This window comes from Urocitellus parryii, unplaced genomic scaffold, assembly GCF_045843805.1.
Source record: "Urocitellus parryii isolate mUroPar1 unplaced genomic scaffold, mUroPar1.hap1 Scaffold_40, whole genome shotgun sequence".
In the NCBI taxonomy this organism is placed as follows: domain Eukaryota; kingdom Metazoa; phylum Chordata; class Mammalia; order Rodentia; family Sciuridae; genus Urocitellus; species Urocitellus parryii.
The window spans coordinates 1,546,841-1,570,307 of record NW_027553586.1 but is presented as its reverse complement, the minus strand read 5'-3'; the positions used below and the strand labels follow the sequence as shown (position 1 = coordinate 1,570,307).

The 23,467-nt window shown below is 36.4% G+C and overlaps 1 pseudogene; it reads left to right on the top strand.

Annotated features, from left to right (window-relative positions):
• The first annotated feature begins 729 nt into the window (after positions 1-729).
• LOC144252292 (cyclin-dependent kinase 2-associated protein 1 pseudogene) lies at positions 730-1,327 on the top strand (annotated as a pseudogene).
• Positions 1,328-23,467: the final 22,140 nt, after the last annotated feature.

Genomic DNA, 23,467 nt, shown 5'->3' with positions numbered 1-23,467 from the left:
TTTTAGTGTTGAAAATGAACATTTTCTGCCAAAAATTAAAAGACCCAATTATAGCCCAGTTCAAAAGCTTATATTAAATAATCTCATGTGAAGACAAGAAATGTTTCAATATTTGATATCAATGTAAAATTATATGTATTTATTCAAATTTTAAGATAAATTGTTATGATGAATGTGATCAGACTATAGGATAATAATTTTATAAAGATTTATTTATAAATATTATCTAAATATTGGCCATGCTTATGGCTTACTAACACATTGACTATTCCACTAAGTTGCAGTTATACTCCAGATATCTAGAGAGTAAGCTGGAAGTTTAGTTAATTTGAAATAAATATCGTTATTTTGGAGATTTATTTTTATTTTGTTTTGGAGATTTAACAACATATGATAGAAAGCAAAAAGAGACATTTAAAAAGTAAGAGAGATTATTGTTAACTTTATTTTTCTTTGGACGCCGCCGCCCCTCCCGGCCGGGCGGGCCCCGCTGGCTCGGCTCAAAGTTTGCGGCTGCCCCTGCGCCGCGCGCCCGATGTATGGGTGATATACTGTGGCGGTGTCAGGGTGAGGGACGGCCATATTTGCCGGTGCGGCCCGAGCGGTCAACAACAAAAAGTGCGCGGGCGCTCGGCGGGCGCTCGGACGGGCGCGGGGACGCGGGGGCGGCCGCGCCGCCGCCCTCGCGGCCTGGCCCGGCTGCGCCCTGCGCGCCCGCCGCCCGGGGGGATGTCCTACAAGCCGAACTTGGCCGCGCACATGCCCGCCGCCGCCCTCAACGCCGCTGGAAGTGTCCACTCGCCTTCCACCAGCATGAAGAGCTGGGGATGGAGATAAGACCCACCTATGCAGGGAGCAAGAGTGCCATGGAGAGACTAAAAGGAGGCATCATTCACGCACAAGGACTGGTTCGGGAGTGCTTGGCTGAAACGGAACGGAATGCCAGGTCCTAGCCTCCCCTCCAGCTTGGGAGTTCCTGGCTCTCTACAGCTCATCTCCCCTGTTCAGATGAAATACTCATTTTCAAAATGGTAACAGTTTAGTTTTTTCTCCCAAGGTTCACAGTCTCAAAATATTGGGAAAAGATTTCGAGGTTAATTAGGATTTGCATTTTAAGTAGTTAGGAACAACCCAGGTTGTTTTTGTTTTTGTTTTTTAAGATGCATGTGAAGTTATTTTACAGCAAACTGTTATTTGGCTCCAAGATACCAGTGTCTCCCTCTAATCTTTTGAATACTTTATGTCACCCAAATTGTTATTTGTACCTTTTCATAAGCTCATTTTATCCCAAGGACTTTGTTTTAATGCATCCTGACCACCTGCTTCACTTAGCTGGTACCATGTGCCATACAGTGTAGATTCTGCTTACTGGCACTTCTTTTTTGCTTAAGCATTTGCATGACTATTAGTGCTTTGAAGTCAATTTTAAGAGTGCACAAGTTATAAATACAGAAGAAAGAGCAACCTACCAAATCTAATAAGGACCCCGAAAATTTTCATGCTAAGACTGTATGTAGATTTCAGTTTGTGTTTACTGTAAGTTGATCAAAACATCTGGAAGAAAATGACTAAAACTGTTTGCATCTTTGTATGTATTTATTACTTGATGTAATAAAGCTTATTTTCATTAAAAAAAACTTTATTGTTCTTTGGTATCAATGTTCATAAGTAGTTCTATAATATTTACTTAAAATTAACTACATCTAAACAACAATAATTTACCACTGTCACCACAGACCTTTGAGACTGGCCACGATCACAGCACTGCCAACAATGACTTAGTGAGGATAGGGAGCAGATGCCACTCTCATTCACTGCTGTTGGGAATGCAAAATGGTATTCCACTTTGGAAGACAGTCTGGCAGCTGTTTACAAAACCATACCTGCTCTCACCAGCAGTCATTCTCCTTGGTGTTTGCTTTAGGAAGTTTAAAACTTAGATCCACACAAAACATACACAGGCTGTTTATAGCAGCTTTTTCATCATTGCCCCAACTGGGAAGCAACCAAAGGTCTGTAGGTAACTAAATGGGTGAATAAATAGTGGCAACATACAGTCAATAGAAGGCAATTCAGGGCTGCAAAGAAAAGAGCTGTCAAGCCATGAAAAGATATGTAAGAGACTTAAATGCATTTAACCTTACTGCATATTTCTAAATGAAAGAAGTTAATCATGAATGCCTACATAGTCTTCATTTACAACATTATTTCTGAAAGAACCAAATCTATTGCAACAGTAAAAGTATCTGTGATTGTCAAGGGTTAAGGGGAAGGTAGAGATGAATGGGTAAAACGCAAGAGAATTTTAGTGCAATGAAATTTTTCTGCATGATATTATAATGATGGATAAATGTCATTATGAATATTTCCAAACCCATATAATGTACAACACCAACTAGGAATCCTAATATAAATTAAACACTTTGGATGGTAATGATATATAACTGCAGGCTTATCAATTGTTAACACATGTACTACTTTGGAAGGAGATGCCAATAATGAAGTTATTCATAAGTGGAAGCAGGAGGTATTCCAGAAACCTCTATATCTTTTGCTGAACTTTTTAGTAAAACCTAAAACTCCTCCAAATAAGTAAAAGACCTCAACAACAAAACTAAAATATTAATGTCAGAAATGAAAGAAGACAACAAAAAAACAAAAACAAAAAAACAGGACATACCATGTAAATGGATTGGAAGAATCAATATTGTTAAAATGTTCATACTGCCCAAAGTAATCTAGAATTTCAATGCAATCCCTATCAAAATAATAATGATATTCTTCACAAAACTAAAAACAAAAATTACTAAAATTTATTTGAAACCACAAATCCCTAAACAGTCAAAGCAATATTGAGCATAAAGATAAGAACAGGGGCCATTAACTTTAATATGCACTACAAATCTGTACTAGTCAAAACAACAAAGTCTTGTCATATATGCAGACATGTAGACCAAAGGCATAAAATAGATAGCCTAGAAGACAACCCACACATCCACAGCCAACAAGTTTTCAAAAAAGGTACTAAGAATGGGTACCAGAGAAAGAACAGTCTTTTCAATAATGGGAAAATTAGATATCCTTATAAGAAGAATGAAACTGGAGACTTGTCTCTCAACAGTTACAAAAAACAAGTCAAAATGGATTTACAAACATAAAAATGAGATCGGACACTACAAAAGAAAACACTGTGATGAACCTCTCTACCAAAGTAAAACGCTGGGGCTGGGGTTATGGCTCAGCAGAAGAGTGCTCGCCTCGCACATGGAAGGCCCTGGGTTCGATCCTCAGCACCACGTAAAAATAAATAAATAAATAAATAAAAGTTATTGTGTCCAACTACAACTACAAAAAATAAATAATAAAAAAAGTAAAATGCTAAAATCAGTGTGTAATACTCTGATAACAATAAGAAGAGATATGCTCACACTTTTGCTTGTTTTAACTCAACATTTCTGCATGTCTACAACTCTTCTTTTGACCCTTTTTAACCTGGCACAAATTTTACAATGTATCCTAGTGAATTTTTTTATATATATATAGAGTTCACAGAACACAAATGAGCATATTGAATATTTGTTTTCCCTTTCTAAAATGTGTCTTTGAAGTTATAATCTCTTTTACCTAGTTACTGATTTACCCATGTTCTAATTATTCTTTCAGTATAATATTATACTAGGACCTGTAAATCCAATATAAGTAAAATAAACAGGCAATACTGGCCTAAAGAAAAAGTGCTTCAACATTTCTGGAGGAATGTTGGTAGACTTAATAACAGTTTCCTGAGTATTAAGGAGCTTTCTACAGTCATCACATGAATAGAGACCACCTGGTGATGAGATGCTGGTATCAGCATTAAAGCCAAGAACACATACTAGATTTGAAAACAAATTGGATATATAAAATGTTTTATGCAATGCAGTGTGACATGATTTTTTTTAAGGCATGCAAGTGGTAGGAGTTTTTCTGAACTGTGAAACGTTTTTCTTATAAGCATGTCATATCATAAACCTTCAATGCCATAGAAAACTCTTAGAAATGTTAAAAAAAATCTGTTCTAAGGATTTATTACTTTTCTTTCTGTTTCTGACATATACATTGATTTTTAAACACTGATTGACAGTATAACAGTATAATGTTTTAGATATAAGGTGTCCCCCAAAAGCTCATGTGTGAGACAACACAATAAAGCTTAGAAGCAAATGACTGGGTTATAAGAGTCTTAACCTAATAAGTACATTAATTCTCTCATAGGAATTAACTGGTGGTAACTGTAGGCAAGTAGGCTGTGTTTGGAGGTGTTGGGTCATTGGGGGCGTTCCTTTTGGGTATAGATATTTTTCCCTGAAGAGTGGAGTACTCTCTCCCTCTGCTTCTTACGTACCATGCTCCCAGCTGCCACACTCTATAACCAAGGTGCATCTCAGACCCTACAGAATGGAGTCTGCCAACTACAGACTGAGACCTCTGAAACTAGGAGCCCCAAAATAAACTTTTCCTCCTCTAAATATGTTCTTGTCAGGTCTATTTGGTCACAGCAGTATAAAAGCTAACTAAACAAGCAGAATATCTAAGTGGTCTGCCAAAAATAAATTCTCCTCTTCTTTGCAATAATAGAACTACTGTACATGGAAGTCTCATGACTGCAGATTCCTTGACCATTGGATAGACACATATCTAAGTTATCTAATTAAACCATTTCAGTCATTCACATACAAAAGTGTCTTGGTCTATTTTCAGTCTACAATCTCATGCTCATAATGTCTTTTACCTCCCTGAGAAATTGAACACCAATGAACCTCATCCAGACTTGGAGAAACAGATTACTATCCCACCACAACCATTGGACTCTTCACCTTTTTGTTAAGGCCTCTAGCACATGCTAATGCTAATTTACAGAAATGAATGTTTTATCCTGTGCCAGTGCATGTTTGAGCTAAATCAGGGAAAGATATCTTACTTCAAAATGTTATGCACTAGTTCTCTACTGACCACAGAGCACTCAACTGGATTCAAAAACTAATGTCATCGCTGCAGTCTTGTTAAATGCATAAATTATAACCAAAATAAAAAATAAAGAGTCACCCTTTTCCCCTGAAGTAATCAGGACTTTTCCGATTACAAGGTTAGGATTCCAATTCAAAGCAGTTAAGCAATAGACTAACTAAATTGCTACCTCTCTCTCTCTCTCTCTCTCTCTCTCTCTCTCTCTGTGTGTGTGTGTGTGTGTGTGTGTGTGTGTGTTAGATAATGTCAATTGTTATGCTAAATCCAAACCTATTCTCTATTTTTCATTACTGGTCAAGTTGTTTCATCATTCACATTTCTCTAGCGAAATCATCAAGAAAGAAACAGATTCTCTATTGCTGAAGCAAATCATGGCAATCCCACAACCCTTAGCAAGGAATATTTTAGGGTAGAAAAAAAGACATTCTAAGTAGTGAGACCTGAAATAGGGGAACCTTCTGGTGAGATGTGACATGTTTTAAAATTATTTTTCTCTTAGAGAGAGAGAGAGAGAGAGAGAGAGAGAGAGAGAGAGCTGGGTGCAGAGGTGCTCACCTGTAATCACAGCTATTCTGAAAGCTGAGGCAGAAGAAAACAAGTTCAAGGCCAGTCTGGGCAACTGAGAAAGAACCTGTCTCAAAGTAAAAAAAAAAATAGTTTAAGAAGGACTAGGATATAGCTCAGTTGTAGAACACCCCTGGATTCAATCCCCAGTGCCACCAAAAAAAAAAAAAATAAATAAGCAAAAAATAAGAGAGGGGGGGTGCGGTTACCTGTAAACATCACAAAACTATTATTATGCAATGTAAATTTTAATATACTTGAAATTTTAAAAGAAATGAACAAATCCTACCTAAGTAAAATTTAACAAAACTAATTCAATAAAAATAAAATCTAAATTACCTATGACGATTAACTCACCATTTTTATGGGAGTCATGACAATCAGTCAGTCAAATAACTATTATAATTAAAATTTTACCATATTGAAAATTGCAGGCTTTGATGCAAAACCTAATGGGAAAACATCAAAAACAAAAGCTACAGATTTATCTCACCTATGAACACAGGTGAAAAATATATATCAGGTCTTCAAATTTATAGATGTGAAGTATTTAAAAAGGATAATATACATTGACTATTGGATTTATATAAAGAAAAGATTTTTTTAACTTTAGTAAATTCACCTTAGCATTTTGCATTCTTAAGATATGAAAGGGGGAAAAATCACATAAACATCTCATCCCAGGCGGAAGAAGCATTTGTTACTCAAAATAATTGATTATAGAAATGTAAGCAGATTCCAAGTTTCTTAAAATTAGAATATCTACAGATCTTTATAATAAATGTAATATTTAATTTTAAATGTTTCATTTTTAGATTGCAAACATGTATGCTAACTACAGCTTCTAATGAAGACTGTACTGAAGTTTGTTAAGTATACTAAGACAAGAAGAGGATATGAAATGTATAAATATCACAAAAAAGATTATAAGATCGAATTCAAAATAATTTTAAGGTAAAATATTTGAATCAGAAACAACTTAGCAATGTTGTAAGAGAAAAAAACATACATAAAATTCAGTCTAATTATTATGTTCCAGCAATGTCAATGAAAAGTATTTAGAATATAATTAATAATAATGTCAAATTCCTACTAACAAATACATTTAAAAAAATTTATTGGGAATTGAACAACTAAATAAGTTCAAATAAATAATGTTTACATAGACTCAAAAATTAATATCATAGAGAGATTAATTCTCCTCATAATGTGTAGAATGAATTAAACTATAATAAACCAAAATTTTAATAGTTTGGGGGGGAGGCATTTAACCATTTAGTTCAAATATTTATATGGAAAGAAAACAGCTAAGATCTTTTAAAATATTCACAAGATTGAAATTAGTACTCTTCTAGACTTTAAAACATTTTATAAAGCCATAATAATCAAGGCAATTTGGTACTGGCACAGAAAGACAAAGGACCAAGGAAACAGAATGCAGAGCCCTTAAACAGACCCCTGCATATGAGGACATTTTAATTATGAAAAGCGGGGGGAAACACAGACTTATAAGGAAAGAATTGTGGGAAAGTATCAGTTTTCTCAGGAAATAATATAGTTAATATCTATATAAAAAATAAATTGGAAATTCCAATAGACAAAAAGCAATATGAGGGGGATTATAGGCTTATATTTAAATAAAACTGCAAAACCTTACAAGGATACATAGTAACACAGTCTTGGAATTTTTTCCTTTTTCTTTTTTTTTTTAAATCAAAACAGAAGCACTTAAAAGTGAATGACATTTTTTTTTTTTCATAGTAGTCAGGGAAGACAACATAAAACGAAAGGATGTCACAGAATAAGAAAAGTTGAGATATCTAAAACTAGTAAAGCATTTATACCCAGAATGTGAAGAAAACTCCCAAACATAAGAAAATCATAAGGAACAAAAAAGAAGGAAGGAAGGAATTAGGCAAATGTCTTGAACAGACACGTCACAAAAGATTCACAAAAGACAAAACTTCACAGATGATTCTCAAGCGTATTGAATCAAGAAATACCAAATTAAAATTACACTCACCCTAAAAAGCCACTAGAATTGCAAACACCTGAAAAGCTGAGAGTGTCTGACTATACAGAGCAACTAGAATTATCATAACTGCAATGAATATGCATACTTATTTAAATTTTTGAATGCTTATATTTGACCCATGGAACCCATTTCTGCATGCATACAGTTGAGAAACACTGGCAAATGTGTAACAGACCTACTTAGGGATGAACATAACAGTACTGTCACAGCTGTCATCAAACAACTCAAGTTCCCAGAGCAAAATGGATTAACAAATTGTGATATGTGCCCGTAATGGAATTCTGGGCAGCCTAAAAAGGGAAAAGCTGGAGGCAGTGCAACAAGGTGGGAGGATTTTATATACACACTATTCTGTGGGAATTAATGACACATGAAATAATTCATACCATAAAATTCCAGTCTGTACAGTTCAAAGAGGCAAAAATAACTATATTATTTAGGATCGCATACATAGATTTCAAAAATCTAAAGGCAAAAAAATTCTTTCCATTTCTTGGGGAAATTTCAAAACCAAAACCTAGGTAAAGACAAGGAACCCTCTAGCATTCATCAAGCAGCATCTGGGTGTCAGAGCCTTTGACATAACTAAATGCACCCAAGATTATCACAGGGTGGGGGGGGTGACTAGGATCACTTACTTAGAGTTGTATCATCTCTTTGTCGCTTGCTTATAATAAAAACGTGTATTGTTTCTGAGACAAATACTCAGACATACATGAATGCATGCTGCATTTCTTCTATTCACATAAAGATTCCCATGAAACTTCCAACTTTCATTATCCTCCATCAAATCAAAATGGTAATTGGTATTTGAAATGAAGTAACATGACTAGATACTTTACAGATACAGTCATTATCATCTCATAACTTGTTAAAGATTCCGACAGATGATGTAAATTTGATAGTTTTGTCAATGCTGTCATAGAATGATTCTGACTTTTCAAAGAAATGTCAAAAAATCACTGGAAATAAAACAATACCTAACTAAAGAATCATATCCATACATCACCTCAAGGGAATCTGAGGTTCTGGATGATCTAATATTCAAAATTAAAAACCATTTCATTTCTTGAAGAATATGCAAAGGACATGGCTACCTGGAACTCTTTCTTCTGTTTATCAAGCATCTTAATTTCAGCATGGCTTAAACTATCTTGCGCACTCATTAGGACACTAATAACTTAATTGCAATCTTTTCCTTCTGCACTCTCCAATTGAACCCAATCTTCTTGGAAAATAAAATCTGCAGACAGTCACTGTTAAAAGGTTTAGTCATTACAATGAAGCCATGACCTTGGGTAAGACGTGTTCAATGAAAACATGAGATGACATATATAAAGAGAGGCTGTGTAGAGTGGGGCGCCATGGCACAACCTGTAATCCCAACAGTTAGGGAGGCTAAAGCAGGAGGATCATTAGTTCAAAGCCATTCTCACATTCTTAGCAACTTGGTGAGGCCCTAAACAACCTAAGGAGACCCTATCTCTAATAAAATACTTTAAAAAGTAGCTCAGTGGTTGAGGGCCCCTGGGTTCAATCCCTGGTACCAAAAAAAAAAAAAAGGCTGTGCTTCAGAGTTACAAGTATACTGTCAGACACAGAAGCATGGCAGAGTGTATGGTATTCAAGATAGGCACACCTGTGACTTCACTTGTGTCTCAGACTGCCAGCACCCAGAGGCAAGTCCTCCAGATTAGGTTTGGAGTCTTATTCCAAATCTCACCATTTCTTATCCTCATAATTTTCACGCAATGTCACCAAGTACCACAGTGGGCCTATGTCACCACTGGGAGCTTTATATCTCGTCATGTATGGATTTGCTTGTTGCTGACTTTGAGACTCAGAGAATTTGCTCTTTAAAAATAAAAGAAAAATTACCCTGGAAATAACCTGCAATGTCACTTCAAACCTTTCTTTTGGCTGGGGAGAAAAAATACAGAAACCAAACGTAGGTTTCTTTCCTTGTGTGGTTTCAGTCAGATCTCATACAAAATAAATATAGAAAGAAAAAGAAAAAAAGTTGCTAAAAATGATGTGCTTTTTTTGTCAGTGAAGAAAATAAAAAGTCTCTGGGGGCTTCTCTCCACTCTCTTCTGTCAAATTTTATAATAAAAAGATTCGTGAAAGTGAAAAAGAGTATATACTCTGAGTTTCTTACGATTCTTGAGGAAATAGCTAAAGTTTATGCAATGCTCTGAGAATTACTTAGCCCATATAATTTCTTTGATACTTAAAGAAAATAGACATTGAAGATGGCTTTCAGCAACATGGAATTTGGCTTAATTTGATTTTTCAATATTGTTCAAGGGGATTAGTAACCAGAAGGTTCCACCAATCACAAGGAATAAATGCTTTTGATCCCAAACACAAATAGGCAGAGAGGCCATTTGGCACCATTGTCTGTCCGTTACTCAATATCCTTGGATCTTCTATTTGCACCCTTTCGTTTTTCTGTTTTTCCCATGGACTCTCTAGTTTATGTTACCTTTAAAAGCATTTTTCAGTTTCTTTCCCCTTCACTTCACATAGGTATGAAGCATTTGAAAAACAAAATTTAAAAAGCCATAAATTATGGCTCAAAAAAAAGATATTCACCCTTTTTTCCTTCTTTTAAACAAGAAATGAAAATACTTCCCTTAAAAGCCTATCACCATACACTTTTGATTTTTCCTTTCCTCATATAATCTAGGGCTTGTTCATAAAATTGGTGAAATGAAAGCTCATTCCCAAACTGACCCTTCATTTGGCATTCTGTTGGTCATCTATGCCTGAAAAAGAAATAAACATTTTCATTTCCAACTGTGTATATTTAAATATACCTTTTAACCATACTTTCTTTTGGAGTTTAAGAGAGTACTCAGCCTTGATAGGAACAGTGTCATTAGCCTGAGAATGGCAGAAAGGATACATGATCCAAAATTTAAGACACTTCAAGCACGTTTTACTTGAGGACAAAATTATTGTTGAATATATTCTGTGGTTGGGAATACCATATGTTTCTTTTAGTAAAGACTGACAGTGTATGATCGTTTGCTTATCTACATTTCCCCCTAAAACACTGAGTAATTTATTATGCTGCATCTTCAACTGTAATAAACAGTTCACAGATACTCAATTAGCTAAAGGATATATTACAATTAAGGCATAAAGACAAAACTTAATCAGGCAAGTTCACTTTCAAAAAGGAACCATAAAAAGCAGATTTGAGAAATATAGAAGGCCTTTTAATTGCTTTGGTAAATTGTTTTATATATTTTTAAAAGAAATACAGCATTACCTTCATTTAAAACTTTTAATCATGAAGATGTTAAAGGTGAATTGCTATTATATAGATAGGATACTTACAAAAGAAAACTTTACTGATATAGCAAGAAACTAATTTCTTCTAAAATTATACAACATAATATAATATTTTCTATGGATGGTCAGTGGCTGCATTTTACATGTTTATATTTTGTTTTCAAAATTATTAAAAATGACGTACCTTAAGAGCTTACTATACATTGATAATATAGTAACTGTAATAAAATTATACTGAGTTATGAATGAACCTAGAGTACTGTGGCATGAGCTGGAACCCCTCAAGAATAGTGTAATAGCCCTTACCTAGATGAGTCTAAGAATTAAATATGTTATTTTAAAATCACATGATTAGGTTACCTACTTTTGAGTTTTTAAGCAATTCCTCAGAATTTTACTTTGGGAACAAAGGCATAATTCAATTAAAACCCATCATTTTATGCTATCTGTGACTTCATATGGGGAAACTTTTGTAGCTGCCCATAGGCATATGTATATCATGCTTCTAGTGCTGAAATGTTTTCCAGTATTGAGAAGGTAATATTTAAAAGATATCATATGAGCAAATTATTGAAAACTTTTTTTCCTGAATGATTAGGTTGAGATTATAATGCAAAGAAAAAGTTCATTTGAAATTTTAATATCAAAGAAAGCCAAAATAAGGAAATATTGATTTTAAAAAATCTCTTTAAAAGGTACAAGTGATCCTCTTCAACTATATCTCATTACCTAGAAAACTCTGTCCTACATGGAAAATAGTAGGAACCAGGAGACCTGACTCTCATTGTCATTTAACCATTGTCATTTAAAACAAATCGATTAAGTTATCTATATCTCAGGTGCCCCCTCTTTAAAATCAGAAAATGGATTAGAAGTTCTCCATGGTTGTCCCTAGCTCTAACAGTCCATGACTCTGATTACATTCTGGCCTGAGACCAAAAATCTTTAGAGCGAGATAAGAGGCAATGCTTAACAAAGCTATGACCTTTATTAATAATACTCCCACAAACCCAAGAGGGCAAAGGCTTGAAGGCAGTAGAATGAAAGGCTTTCGCTTCCCTCAAACAGTTGAATGGCTCATTTCCTCCTTTTATTCAGGGATCTGCTGAAATGCCCCTATCAAAAAGGCCCTTTCTCAATGCCCCATCTAAACAATCATGCGGCATGTCACCATATTTCGTTTTTCTTGCTAGCACTCCTTGACATTGGGTATTTTACATCTTGAATATTTTGGGTGTTTACAATCCCCCACTAATACAAGCTGTGTAACAGCAGTTTCGTCTTGAACTCTTGATGGTTTTCCCAGTGAAGTCTGTTGACTGAATAAATGGATGCTTTCAACAGGAAGCAGACCCATACAACTGGATCACAGAGACATGTTGGTGCTTTGAAGAAGATGAGGCTGAAAGAGTAAGCTGAAGGACGAGTGTGACATCCCAAGGCAACGCTGTCCAGTGAGACCTTCCATGATGGTGGAAATGTTCTGAAGATTTTGTGTCCAAATCAGTAGTCATTAGGGACATGTGGCTTTGGAGTACTTGAAATTAGGCTACTGTGATAGAGGAATGCAATTTGTTTTGTTTACTTTTAGTTAAGTACACATTCAATTTAAATGGCTGTACATGGCTAGTGGCTGTTGTATTGAGTATTTTCTGAGTAAGTTTTAAAATGAATCCAAAAGCAATGGAAAGTGGTTGGATATTTCATGTAGGAAAAATAATGTGATCTGGACTATATATTCAGTCAGTGATGCTGAAAGCAATGCTTAGAGTGAACTAGAGAGAAACTGCAAAGCAAAGTGGCCAGATAGAAACTTCAAAAAAATCTGAATGTAAGAAACAAAGGACCTAAATTAAGTCAGTGACAGTCTGAAGGGAAAGAAAGGACATGGATAGAAAATACCACAGAACCAAAGTTAATGGAGCTTGGATATATACATACTTTTAGTTATACCATGACCCTGTGTTTGCGGCTATAGATAACAATGCCCCTAGCAAGAGAAGCCAGGTAGCACAGCAAAATCTATACCAGGGTCAAGAGAAATTCACTGACTAAAAATTTAGCTTACGATTGAATACTTTGTAAATCCTGAGGCCTAAAGAAAATATTTCTTTGCATTCTAAATCATTCAAAAACCAAATTAAAGGAATATTTGTAACCAATTCAAAGTTGACATTGATTTGGGATTGTTTATAAGATTTAACATCAGATATGTGCGTGCGTATATGATTACATGTATGCATAAACACACAGAATTTGCAAAACAACTGGAAACATTATCATCATATCCACTCTGCTCCATACTGCATAGAAAGCCACCTGGGACAAACACGAGGTGTGGTCTGTTTCAATGGGGGATACGTATTTTTATTTTAAGTTTGGTTTTACACAGTGAAACCCTTTCTATCACGAGACAAGGAACACTTCTCCCATATTGTCAACACTTTTTATATGGTTGGCAGGTTTCAATGAGTCTGAACATGAATAAAATCTAACTACTCCACTGGATGAAAAGCTCATGAACGTCCTCTTTTAAAGATGAAATAGAAAATAACTGTCACAAGAAAAGAGCCAAAGCGTGATTTAATATTTCATCAACAAAGAAGCCTTGACCCTTATTTGCACTATTAAAATCTTAATATAGCAAAGTCATATAATGGGACAGTTAGAATTTAGAAGCAAATAAAATTCCTTGGCAGACTAGGGATTTTTGCCATCTGTATCTTAAAGCAGGAGGAAACATGCATGGTGTTCAGGCTCTGTAATAAGCATATTAAAGCCAAAGGTGCTGCTCTATATCCCAGAGTAAGTGGATGAAAAGAAATTCCTGCAAGGCACATGCTCTAAATAAAACTGTCTGTATTTTGATAAACTCCACTTTCTATGAACTTCTGCTAATGACTACAACAGCATAAAAAGAAGCCAAAGATTCTCAAAGTAAATTGAAAAGCATGCTCAGTTTTCTATCTATTTCAATTACTGGAACATGCACTTGGGCAACATTTGTTATGTCCTGAAAGCAAGACACTACATAATTCACTGGACAGATTGACAGATATCAGCCTCTATTTTTCTCCTTCTGACAAAGCAGTGACTTTTGTTATTAAAAAAAAAAGAAAATTATTTTAAAGAAGTATGTGTATGTGTGCCAAGATTTCAAATCTAGGAAGTATTGAAAGTTTTCAAATTGAAAAATAATACTAAAAAATAGCCACAGGTAAATGCATGTGCAGGAAATGACTAACCACTTACAGACTACTGCTAGTCTTACAAATTGAGGTTTATTTTGAATATCTCAAATTTTCACTAAAATGTATTACTATATAGATATACTGACTTCTACAAATTAACAATAAATTGTCCATATCCCTGTTCTAGAATACAAATGTGGATTAGAAAATCTCAAACTGTGTGTATACTTATACAAAGTTACTATATTAATCCAGACATTACATTCCTTTAATTTTTCTCAAAAACCTTATTTGTTCATTAAGATATTTCCATATTTATTTATAACCAGAGTCAAAAGATTAATAGTCCTTTTTTTTTTTTTGGTAAATCCCTAGCCCATCCAAGAAAATCAGTTATTACTATGTATCCTCTATTATTACTTTGCAACTAGTAGAAGCTTTTGAACACTGAGTCTGATTTTAAAAAATAACTGCTCAGAAGGTTGTACCTGCTCCTTACAAACATATCAACCTGATTGTCAGTATCTGAAAGCAATATGTTTTGCATATTCTAAAATTATATGAACTTAACTGGAAATAAATGTCTTCGTAGGGATGAACTTTCAAAAAAGCTACCAGAGTAAAATAGTACTGCAGAATAATGGTAAATAAACTTACTTAAATGAATCTTTTTTTTTATTTTCCTTGTTTATACTTCCCTAAATTCTCTCATATAACATATATGCTAAAATTTAACATGAACAAAAGTCCATGTGTTAGTCATCTTTCCATTGCTGTGACAAAATATCTGAGACAATCAGCTTTAAAAGAGGAAAGATTTATTTGGTTAATGGTTTCAGAAGTGTCAATTCATGGTCCCTTGGTCCTTTGCTTTGGGCCTTTGGTGAGGTGACCTTCATGGCACAGAGGGTGCAGTATACCAAAGATGTTCTTCATGGTGGCTAGGAGGCACAGATTGAGAGGAAGGGACCAGGCTCCCAATGTCTTCTTCACAATTACACCCCAACGCCTAACCTTCTTTCACTAGCCCCCCCCCCCCGCCTCCCAAGGTTCCCATCACCTTCCAGCCGTGCCCCAGACCAGGGACCAAGCCTTCAATGCATGAGCTTTGAAGCACATTTAAACTATAACAGTCCTCTTGCCAAGCAAGTTGTCTTCTCAAGACACTCCACGCCTCACTTCAGAATTCCCCAAAGTGAAAGAAAGCACATTACATTTAATTAACATGTAAAACAACGACTTGTAAAAGAATTATAAAAGTAAATAATTCTTCTTGAATTTTGTGAAGGCAAGAATGCTCATAGGGAGAAAACTAGGTGTCGTTTAAATTAGAGCAGGATTCTTTCATTTATTTTTAAGCTGATGATATCATTTTTTAAAAAAGTATTTCACCCTACAATTTGAAATTGCATTTAGAGAAAGATTTCCAAAGAAAGAAAATAAGACTTGCATTCATATTCTGGCCCTGAAATTCCTACCTTGCCCTGGGTGTATTTCTTGTGTCTCACAAACTTCAACAATAAATTTATCATAGTTATATGTATTTACAGGTTTCATTAAATAATTCATTGAAATATCATTTTTAAAATTGATAAAATTTTCCATATAGTCAGATACCTGGCTAATGTGAATTGTCTTGATCAACAAGGGATCTATTAAGGAAGTCATTTTTCCTAAAGCACTAGCACAGCAAGCTAATTTCAAAGCAAATCCTTTTCTATCAATAGTTATTGAATAGCTATGGCCCACCGTAACTCACCTTCCAAGAACATGCAATTGAGCAAATTAAGACTATCCTCTAAGTTCACCTAAAAAACTCATGTACAAGATTTGTACAACACAATTTATGGTGACAGAATTGTTCCCCCAAACCAAGACTTGCTTATGAGCTGTATATCACAGTATCTCTAAAGAGGGAGAGGGAGAAATAGTAATCTCATGATTGATACACAGAAGAAGAAGAAGAAGAATTACATAAAAAGCATTGTTAAGAAAGTGCCTTAGTCAGCTTTTTCACTGCTGTGACAAAATGATCTGACAAGAATAAATTTACAGGAGAAAAAGTTTATTGTGGGGCTCACAGTTTCAGAGGTCTCAATCTATAGAAGGTTGGTTTCATTCCTTGGAGCTCAAGGTGAGGCAGGACATCATGGTGGAAGGATGTGGTTGCAGGAAGTGGCTCAGGACATTATCTGGAAGCAGAGAGAGAGAGACTGCTCTCCTCATGAGGAAATATAAATCCCAAAGGCAAATCCCCAATGCCCACCTTCTCCAGCCACACCCTACCTGATTACAGTCAAACCCTAGCAGGGGATTAAAGCACTGATTAGGTCAAGGTTCTCCTAACCCAACCATTTCTCCTCTAAACTCTCTTGCATTGTCTCACACGTGAGCTTTGGGGGAACATCACATATCTAAATCATAAGAGAAAGCTCTTTTAAAAGCACCAAAATCACCAACCGTAAAATAAAAAGTGAGTCACTTTGACTATGTAAAAAAAAAAAAAAAAAAGAATCTGTGCTTATCAAAATACACAATAAAAAGAGCAAAGTGTTCAAAGCCAGCCTCAGCAATTTAGCGAAACCCTGTCTCAAGATAAAAATAAAAATGACTGGGGATGTGTGGCTCAGTGGTTAAGTGTCACTGGATTCAATCCCCAAAACCAAAATAAATAACAAAAATAAGACAATCACCACATGAGAAAAAAAATGTTTAACATATGTATACTCAAAAATACACTCCTAACCAGAATTATACTGTAGGAAAGGTGAATAACAACAACAACAAAAGAAAAACAACCAAATCTTAAAATTGTTTAACTGGCAGTTTATAAAAGTATAAATCTAATAAATCTATGAGAAGACATTCAATCTGACCAATAATTCAAGAGGTTTAAATTAAAATACCTATGCAACTGAAGGCTAACTGAAATCTCAGCCAATACCATATTCTTGAACAATATGAGTTCCAGGCTGTCACTCTTGAGATGCCGTGAGGTATGCTGGTACAACTGATTTGAAAACCATCATCAAGTGAGCGTCTATCTAACAAAAAACTATGCCGGGTACCAAAATACACAAAAAGGTTCACAGAAAGTGTTTGTGATAGCCAAAAATAGAATGTAACACACACATGCAATAATAGCAAAATGTATAGGTAATCTGAGGAAAATGTATTCAGTACAGCCTCAATGACATCTAGGACTCTGATAATGTCAATCAAAAGAATCACAACACAAATTTAAACATGTAAATTTCTTTCATTCATTTAAAATTCGAAAATACATAAAACTGTATTACTTTACTATACAAACAGTAAAATTTTAAAGAAAAACAAGGACGTGATTACCATAATGTCTAATGAAGATGAACATCTCCATATGAGATCATCTCGGACTGCAGTAGATCCTAAGTGACAAATTCCTTATAAGACTTTCAAGTTATAAGTTCCACAGAGAGACAAGGAAGTGTCCATGTGCAGACTGGCGTAGAGTTACATTGCCACAAGCCCAGAAAAACCTCCCTCCATCACAGGATGGAAGAGGCAAGGCAGGATTCCTCCCTGGAAACTTTGGAAGGAAACACTAGCTTGATATTGCACTTCTTGCTTTCAAAAATCTGAGAGAATAAGTTTGCTTTTTAAGGCCCAAGTTTATGGTTGGTTTGTGGAAGGAGCCTAGGAAATAAATGTAAACACTCCAGCAGATAATATTATACAAGTATTTTTTTTATTTTTTTATTTTGCATAAGGGAGTTGGACTTGGTTACAATTTGGATTCAAATTTTTACAAGCTTGTAACAAATCATAATATTTTAACCTCACTTTTTTCATGAATAAAATGAAAATAACACTATCAACCTCAAAATGTTGCCATAAAAGGCAAATAGCAGCATTAAAAGACTTCAGTACACCTGAACATATTTAGGACCCACAAAATTACACACATTTATCCACTCTCCCCTCAATGAACCAAGAGAATGGACTCTTCTTTAGGTAAGAACACAATATAGGGATATAAATGTATTAGATAGTTATAGCTGATCCTGCCAAATACTGAGTTACATTAACTTGCCTTAGCCTAATTTTCAGGAGCACTAAGCAACATATCTCAGCAGTGACTTAACTGCACAAAGTAAAGATTCTTCTCTAGTTGTTAGGTAGGTAGTATATACGTGAACAAGACCCTGGGAGAGGAAAATTAGGGGCAGACCAAAAGGCAGGATCCCTGCCTTTTGACTGGAAGCCTGTGCTCAGCAGGGTTCAGAACTGTAGGTTCTATCTGGAAATGCCACACCTGCTCAGTCTAACTGGTCCCCACTGGTCCCCAGAAGTGAGGTGTAGGGGAGCGGGAGACATAAGCAGTATGTCTGAAGGTAACCTTTGGCAATGCCATTGTAATAACGTTCACATTGCAGTTTTGAACTCTCTTGTGAGCATTTGCAAGAAATGCTGGACAGTGCATGTGTCCTTTACCTGCAGTTATGTAACACCACCTATCAGTTATGTTTCACGATTATGTGACTTAGGCAAAAGGGAAGAACAAATCTCAGACAAGACTGGGACACAAAGACAGACTGAACCCAAATGGATGAGGTTGCTCCTGCTCCAGATGACCGGCGCCCAAGTTTGGGAGTGTCCTTTCACCTCTTGCTTAATAAACATAACTGCTATTACGACACACCACATCTGTGTCTCCCTCTGAGATCTTTACTTAATGACACAAGAATGGAAGAGAATTCTGTCCTGTTCCATACAAATATTTATTATTCTAGCCTCTATTGTATTTAAACACATATTATGACTATATGTCACTCTGGCACTGATGGTCATTGAGAAATTAATAACAGAGAAAAAGACATGATCTCAATGTATTGAAAAAAAATCAAGTGTTAAACCAAACTCATACCATAAAAATTCCACTTAAATGAAGATCTTTTGGAAAACAAACTATTGATCATTCTCCAAGAAAAAAAAATATAGCCATTTTTTTTTAATTCTGTTCACTCCATTGAGCCTACACTGAGATAGCATTGATCCAACAAGAAAATCACCTCCCAATGTGTTCACCAAGTACAAGGAAGTTGCTGGCACCTTTTCATATCAACAAAATGAAATATAATGAAATATAATGAAAACAGTATGATAGTAGTACAATTATAAATTAAGTTACAAATGATGAGGCAGTAAAATTAATAAGAATGAAATATGAAACCTAAGCAATGTAAAACCTTTCCTGAGCTAACTTTTATAGTTCAATGAGCACTGGAAGTATCAATCCTACTAATTAATACATGATGTGATGATCAGCCTTTCTTCCTTCTCTGATGGGGTTTCCTGCTTATTCCAAATGCTTTCCCCTGCTCCTCTCCAGCTCACCTACTGTGGGCATTGGGGGACACCCAACCTGAAAACAGACCACCCTAAGAAACACAGTTGCAGGTCTCAGGGCCCTAGCAGAAAGCAAAGATGAGAGGCTGTCTGTGACAGCTTATAACAGGAGTCCACAGGATTATTCTATTAAAGAAGGTGACTAACAGTAAGGTCAGTCATGAGAATCTAGAAATTAATGAAAGAATCATAATAAGAAATGGTGGAAGAATCTGTGAACAAAAATAAGGTTATTGCTAGACTTGAGATAAGAACGAAGTTGACAGAGTCCAAATACCAGCTTCTCATCAGGAAACACTGGTGGACATGGGATCCTAGTCATGCCTGGAAAAGAGCAGAGTCCAGTTCCAAGCTGATGTTGGTCCACAGTCTGGAGCAGTGTGAGGAGCCCACCCCATCTGCTGGTGGGCCACTAACAAAATTGTGATATAATTCATTTACAAATCAGCTTTCCCTCTGACAATGAGAAATGTCCACAGAAGATGCCTCTGAAAAGAAGACAAGGTCAAAAACAAAGAAAAGGTCCCAAGTAAGATGCTGTACAGAGATGTCAGCCAACAATGTGTGGACCCCATTGGAAAAGACCTGCAGGAGTTGATCATAAACACAGCAACTTCCACTTGTCTCTGAGGGATCCATTTTAAGACCACAAATGGTGCCTGAAACCATGGACAGTACCAAACCCTATATGCATATTTTCATATACAGATATGCCTATGGCAAATCTTCAATTATAAAGTAAGCACAGTAACAGATTCACAAAAATAAAATAGGACTACTATTACAACATAGTATTATAAAAGTTATATGAATGTGTTTTCTCTCAAACTATTTTATTCTAACTCACTCTTCCCTTTTTGTAATGATGTGAGATGACTAGGTGACGAGATCAAATAAGGTGATTGATAGGGACATTGTGATGTTGTATTAGGCTACTAGGTAAGGGTTACCTGAACATGAGCACTGTAGCACTATAATAGTTAACCTGACAACCAGTCAGCTACTAAGAACAGGGTGGGTAGTGTTAGACCAGGACGCAAGAAAAGACCACTGACTCCAATTAAAATCAAATTAAAGCAAGCTTATTATTTCGACCGGCTGGGCTGCCTTGCCCCTCAAATCGTGGGAGCCAAGGACATCCCCGAGGCTTCTTTGTGGCCCAGTTTTATAGCCCAAAAAGTTACACAAAGGGGGGGGGGTTACAGATAACAACATTCTGAAGAGCATAACACAAGTTTACATTTTGCTGGCCCCGGCATCAGAATTTATGGAGATCTTAGAGACTCAGAGAGGGTCGTTGTCTGGCCAGGGAGGGCCAGAATTTATGAGGCGTCACTAAGGTTTAGGAAAGGGTTGTTATATGGTCAGGGAAAACCGGACTTGGGTGAGTTCAGGGCACGGGCAGGCATTCCAATCAGCTTTACAACATCAACTAATGGCCAGGCCATACAGACATCCTGATATGTTTACAGAAAACAGAAATGAATCCTTCATAACTTGTGACAAGCTGGCTTCTAATCTAATGAGATAACTAGGCTAGGTATATCATTCCCCCCTTTTCTGATGTGTCCCTTTCAAATCTTTGATAGGGAGCAACCAGTAATGTCAGCAACATATGTTAATACTGTCGGTGGTACATAGCAGAATTGAGTTGTAGCCCTATAAACCTGAGCACATAGTTAATAATGCATGGGACAATAACTAATAGGAGAAGAATACAAATTATAGGACCTGCAAGAGAAGTTAACCATGGAAACCAGTTTTTTAGGTCTGGCCAAAAGTTGTCCATTTGAATCTTGTTTATTTCCTTTTTCATTTCATCTATCTGTTGTTGAATAACATTAGAATAGTCAGTAATATTAAAACAGCACATGCCTGGGAATTGTTGGCAGCCCAAATGATGTTTCAGTAGCAGAAAGTCAGTAGCTGCTCTATTTTGTAGTACTGAGGTTCGGAGTTCTTTCATCTCTTGATTAATTTCTGCTAAAAGTTGTGCTGTAAGGTTAGCTGTTTTGCTAAAACTACAGGCTAATTTAGTGATTTCTCTTTGAATTCCTACCATTAGTCCCGGGACTGGTAGAATGAAAGCTGCTGCAATTGCAACATCTAGTGGATCCAGGAGGATTACATTGTCATTGCAATTGGGGGGCAGACTTCGGATAACTCGGTGGGGAGCTGCCAGGGATGGCAGTAAAGGAAAAATCCTCCCAACAGAGCAGATTCCAGAGAAATTGGTAGGCAACGCTTGGAAGGTTGTCTTATTACAGAGAAAAACCCATCCTGTAGGAAGTCGTTTGCCATTGGGTAGGGAGATATATTGTTCAATAGAACAATTTGGTGGGGATCGAGGAAGGGTGCAGTCTATGCATAGACAATGTTTCTGGACGATTAGTGAAGCCGGCAAGGCTGACTCTGTATGAGACACAGGCCAGTTTTGCTGTGTAACTCTATCCCCAGTCACCTTAACATAGTCATCATATTTTATAGACAGGCCCATAAGATTATTAGCTAACAATTGATGGACTGAGCTTCCTTCTTGTATGCAGAAGGAACTTTTGTTCATAGTATCAACAGCCAATTGTAGCCAGAAGTTCTGGTTATTTACAGAATCTAGGGGGCTCACAGAAACATCCACATTTAAAGTGGCACTTGAATAGACAGTATCCACCAGGGCTCCCTTTTTAAGCTTAACACAGGAATATTGCCCTGAATCTCGTGGGTGAGCTGAGTATTTATAGATTCCAAAGTTTATATTATCTCTTTGGGACTGATCTGTGAGGTTTCTCCATGGTCCCTCCCTGAACACCTGACTAAAAACTTCTTGGTTATCTTTATACCATCTGATAGGGCCAATTATTGGATCCTGACAGGAGTAAGTGCAATTTAATATTAGTGGGGATCCTGCAATGGCAGGCCCTACCTGGGTTACAGAAGGGGTGCAAGGCTCATTGAAACTGGCATAGCTAAAACCCAAGAATACATATATATTACAACAAGTGAAAAACATTAGCATAATGTTTACAATGACAAGGAAAAAAAATGAGAAGTTAATGACAAAACATTAACCCTTAGAAATTTTAATTTTAAAGGGTCCACGTTTAGTCACTTTCCACCTTTGGTTGCTTGATTCTCCTCCAGTGGGTTCTGCAGGTGCCTTCTTAAGCTGTGAATGGTGAATCCATGCAGGAATGCCAGCAACTTTGACGGCAGTGGGAGTGCGGAGAATGACGATGTAAGGGCCTTTCCACCTGGGTTCAAGACTGTTGGTTTTTAACCGTCTTATCAGCACAGCACAGCGTCTCCAGGCTGGAATGAATGATCAGGCGATCTGTGTCCAATGGGTTGAGCAGCCTGGACCTGAGGAAAGATCTTATCCATGATTAGTTGTAACCCTTTAAGTGCCTCTGAGACTGGAATGTCTCCCAGCAGATCTAGATGTATTCTGGGAACCACAGGCGGTGGCCGCCCATAAATTATTTCATAAGGGGTAAATTTTTCCCGATAAGGAGTACAACGGGCCCTCAGCAGGGCAAAAGGCAGGAGATCAACCCAGTTACCACCAGTCTCAAGAATTAATTTAGTCAGTGTTTCCTTCAATGTTCTATTCATCCTTTCTACTTTCCCTGAGCTTTGAGGATGATACATACAGCGTAATTTCCAGTTTATATTAAGGGCCTTTGAAATCAATCGAGATAATTTGGCCGTGAAGGCCGGGCCATTGTCAGACCCCAAAATTAAAGGGAGGCCAAATCTAGGAACAATCTCAGTTATTAGCTTTTTAACTACTATTTGTGCTGTTTCCGTCCGGGTTGGAAAAGCTTCTACCCAGCCTGAGACAGTATCAACAAAGACTAACAAGTATTTATATCCATATAGTCCAGGTTTAATTTCAGTGAAGTCTAGTTCCCAAAATTCACCAGGTACAGTACCTTGACTTCTGTTTCCTTGTGGAAGTTGGTTCCTTTTAGCGTTTACCTGTGCA